Here is a 4,701-nt window from a genome sequence, read left to right as displayed (position 1 = left end):
GGCAAGTGTCAGACTGAGAGGTGTGAAAAGGAACAATGGGGGAGAGAGTGGACATGGAGACCTGATGCCTGGGAAATTGAAGGACCAGCTGATCACATATGAAATGACTTGTTAGTAGAGAGGCTTTCTTTTCAAAGCTCAACACTTGAGGAGGCTAATTTGTATAGGCCAACAGTCTGACTCTTCAGGGTGCCCCCTTTCTTCTGATTACTTTTCCCTGCCTTACCTTCTCCAGGCACAATCTATGAGTTGCTCTTGCCAAATTCTTCCTATCCAGCTTAAACTCAAAGTTGCTATGGTAACAGGGAAGATCAAAAGACAAACTCAGAAGAAGAAAACAAAGTCAAAACTGCTGCATCCAAAGCCAAAAAGAAAAATATGAAATGGTCTCAGGCCATGGAAGAGCTCAAAAAGGACTTTAAGAATCAAGTAAGACATTTATCATTTTCCTGTTTTGTTATGTTAACCAATCTGATAGGTGTGAGGTGGTACCTCAGAGTTGTTTTAATTTGCATTTCTCTAATCAATAGTGATTTAGATCATTTTTTCAAATGACTATAGATAGGTTGATTTCTTCATCTGAAAACTGCCTGTTCATATCCTTTCACCGTTTATCAATTGGGGAAAGGCTTGTATTCTTATAAGTTTTTTGTTTTTGTTTTTGGCTAGGCAATGGGGTTAAGTGACTTTCCCAGGGTCACACAGCTAGTAAGTGTCAAGTGTCTGAGGCTGGATATGAATTCAGGTCCTCCTGACTCCAGGGCTGGTGCTCTATCCATTGCACCACCTAGCTGCCCCTATACATTTTGTGCAGTTCTCTGTGTATTTTAGAAATGGGTCCTTTATCAGAGACACTGGCTATGAAAATTGATTCTTAGCTTTCTTCTTCCTTTCTAATATTGGTTGCATTGGTTTTGTTTGTGGAAAACTCTTTTACTTTAATGCAACCAAAATGATCCATTTTGCACTTCACAATGTTCTCTTTCCCTTGTTTGGTCATAAATTCTTCCATTCTCCATAGATCTGACAGGGAAAGTATTCTTTGCTCTCCTAATTTGCTTATAGTATCAATCTTTATGTCTAAATCGTGTACCCATTTTGACCTTTTCTTGGTATATGGTGTAAAATGTGGGTCCATGCCTAGTTTCTGCCATGCTATTTCCAGTTTTCCCAACAGTTTTTGTCAAATACTGAGTTCTTAGGGCAGAAGCTGGAGTCTTTGGAATTATCAGACAGTACATTACTATAGTCATTGACTCCTGTGTTTGTGTACCTAACCTATTCCACTGATTCACCACTCTATTTCTTAGCCAGTACCAAATTTTGATTATTGCTGCTTTACAATACAGTTTTAGATCTGGTACAGCTAAGATGCCTCCCCTTGCATTTCTTTTCACTAATTCCCTTGATATTCTGGACTTTTTGTCCTTCCAGATGAATTATGTTGTTTTTTCTAGCTGTGTAAAATTGGTAGTTTGATTGGTATGGCACTGAATAAGTAAGTAAATTTAGGTAGAATTGTCATTTTTATTATTTTGGGTCGGCCTGCTATTAGATCTGACTTTATTTGTGTAAAAATGTTTTTAACTGTGTTCATATAGTTCCTGGGTTTGTCTTGGTAGTTAGCTTCCCAGTGTTTTATATCGACTGCAGTTATTTAAATAGAATTTTTTTTTCTATCTCTTGGTGTTAGGCTTTGTTAGTAATATATAGAAATGCTGATCATTTGTGTGGGTTTATTTTATATCCCGCACCTTTACTAAAGTTGTCAATTATTTCAAGTAGTTTTTTAGTTGATTCTCTACGATTCTCTAAAGATACCATTACAGTTGGGGAAACTGATACAAATGGAGGTTAAATGACTTGCCCATGGAATCCCCAGCTGTTCAATGTCTGAAGCTAGATTTGGACTCATGTCTGCCTGATTGTAGACCTAATGCTCTCTATCCACTGAGCCATCTAGCCACCTCCTGTCTGTGCACGTGCATGTCTGTGCACCATATGACTAGGAATGACTAGTTGTACCAAGTTTGGTTTCTTAACATTTCATGATTATCACTGGGAAAGCTGAATTTTTAGCACCTGCAAATTGAAAGTTTTTCAAGGGTCACATGAAGGAGCCAAATGGTGAGACCATTTCTTGAAATGTATAGGTACTGTGCCATGAGAAAGAAACACTTTTAATTAAAACATACACATATATGTGTGTATATGTATACATGCCACTGTGTATATATACATGCCTATATATGTGATGTATTTGTTTTTGCACATACACATGTACATGTATACATTGTATATATACACACATACATGTGTATGTAACTTCACATGTATATGCAAATATAAATGCATCTACCTGTGTGTGTATGTGTGTTTGTGTGTATACATACCCCCCCCAACACACACGCATTACTTTTGGGGCCCTTTTAGCCAGAGTTTCTTACCTCACTGTCTTTTTGTCTCCAGATCCAAGGTCAGGACAATGACCACTGGGTTCAAGATCTTTTCAACAGAATTGCATCTCGGGGTAAACTAGGCAAGGACCAGAAGGGCACAGAGTTTTCTAACACCATCCTTCCAATGAAATCAGGGTAGATTGTAGCCCTGGATAAGAGTGAGGTAAGTACTGTGAGCTACTGCGAGGTCAAGAAGGGCCTTTGTAGAGAGGGCTTTGTAGAGGCCTGAGAAATGAGATGGACCTTCTGAAATGGCTGATTTTTACAATCTTTTTTTCTCACAGAGTTGATGATAAAGGGACCAAGGAAATAGATTACGAAAAAGAAGAGCAAAAGCAGAATTAGACGAGGGAGAAGAGGAGATCTTGGCTATTCTGCTGAACCGTCTTCCCTGCAGAAGTCGCTTACTTAAACCCAAGAGAGAGATCCTGTGGAAGACAGACACCAGTAGCATTCCCCCAGGGATGAGCCATGTCTGCTCCAAAAGCAAGGGTCTTGTTTCCTCTCCTGGATATTGATCCTTGAGGGGGAAGATGAGAGTTCCTCAGAGACACTGTCTCAAACACAAGCTGAGTCTGATGAGCCTGGGCCAGTTTCCACCTGTGGCTGCCTCTCTTAGTGATCTGAAGGCTCAGACAGCCAATCTCTGGGATCTTTGTCACTGACCACAGGAAGGCACAGATGAGCAGAATACTGACCCAGGGCTGTCTGCTTGCTTATACAAACCTTAGACAATTGATGTGTACAACACTCCACCTCAGTCTTTGCTTATTCGGGAAAAGAAATAACACACACAGCTGTGATCCAGAGAAGCCAGGATATGGAGATGAGGAAGGAGTTTATTCCAGGCATGGGGAACAATCAGTGAAAAGTCTCAGTCAGGAGATGAATGCTTTGGGCAAGGAACAGCAAGGTTCCTGGTATTAGTGTATTGTAAGAATGTGCAGGGTTGGGTGTTAGGCATAAGAATACTGGAAGGTTGAGGTGCCTTGTTTATGAAGGGCTTTGAATGCCAAAGAAAAGATTTTACATTTGATTCAGAATGTGATAAGTTGTTACTGGAGTTGATTGAATGCTGGTATGACATTGTCTGGCAGCTCGGTGGTGCAATGGATAGAGCATGGACTATCTAACATGCAAAACCACAAAGAGAAATGCTAGGGGATAAGGGGGGCTTAGAGTTGGGGTTGAAAGACAGCAGGTGAGTAATCTGGAGAGGAAATGCTCATTGCAACCAAAACATGTGAATGGAATTCAATAGGGGTTTATTTATGTAAGCCTCCTTATGGACAGAAAGCCACAAAGGTCAGACTTTTGCCTTTCTAAAAGCTGTACCAGGAAGGCTGAAAGAACAATGAGAGGGTCCACTCTCCCTTTGAGGGGGAGGGAACAGCTCAGCTGAGGCCAGAGGCAGGAGGCAGAGAGGAGCTCCCCCATTCATGCCTAGGGGAGCTGTGGGTACTGGCAGCACCACAGGACCAATGGGAGGACGCTGAACACTGACCATTCCAGAGCAGCAAGAAACAATACCCAGCAGAGACAGCATACCAGATCCACATACCTGGCAGACACCACACACCATGCCCACACATCCAAATGAGACCACCCACCTGATAGGAAACAAAGCCTAAGAAGGACCAGAGGAGGAGCAGGCCTGCTGAGCCTGGCCCCCAGCACAAGAAGCCTGTGCCACCTGTGCACCAGCAGGACAGTTCAACTTTAAAAGCCAGGAAATAGGCAAACATCATGAACAAAAAGCAGAAATGGAAAATAACCATAGATTATTTCTGTGGGGACAGGGACAAATTCAGAAGAGGACAACATTGTCAATATCCCTCAAAGGGGAATATGAACTGGTCTCATGCCCAAAAAGCCTCCATAAAAGAGCTCAAGGAGGATTTTAAAAGTCAAAAGTCTACCTCTTCTTTAAGAGAGGTAGAAGAAAAATTAAGAAAAGAAATGAGAGGTATGCAAGAGAGTCAACAGCTTGGAAAAGGAAGGGCAAAAATTGACTATAGAAGACAATTCCTTGAAAAACACAATTGACCAAATGGAAAAAAGTACACTGAAGAAAACAACTCCTTAAAAAGTAGAATTAGAAATGGAAAAGGAGGTACAAAAGCTAAGTAAAGGAAACAATTTGTTAAAAATTAGAATTGGGCGAGTGGAAGTTAATGACTTCATGAGACATCAAGAATTAGTCAAACAAAATCAAAAGAATGAAAAAATAGAAGAAAATGTA

The 4,701-nt window shown here is 40.8% G+C and overlaps 1 long non-coding RNA gene across 1 annotated transcript; it reads left to right on the top strand.

Annotated features, from left to right (window-relative positions):
* Positions 1-390: 390 nt before the first annotated feature.
* LOC114047675 lies at positions 391-3,517 on the top strand. The gene is made up of 3 exons (XR_003569649.1): positions 391-429; positions 2,470-2,622; positions 2,744-3,517. It is a non-coding gene; the product is annotated as an uncharacterized LOC114047675 (long non-coding RNA).
* Positions 3,518-4,701: the final 1,184 nt, after the last annotated feature.

The sequence above is a fragment of the Vombatus ursinus genome, unplaced genomic scaffold (genome assembly GCF_900497805.2).
Source record: "Vombatus ursinus unplaced genomic scaffold, bare-nosed wombat genome assembly UNPS02014789.1, whole genome shotgun sequence".
Classification (NCBI taxonomy): domain Eukaryota; kingdom Metazoa; phylum Chordata; class Mammalia; order Diprotodontia; family Vombatidae; genus Vombatus; species Vombatus ursinus.
The sequence above is the reverse complement of the archived record's forward strand: the minus strand, read 5'-3'. Positions and strand labels throughout refer to the sequence as shown.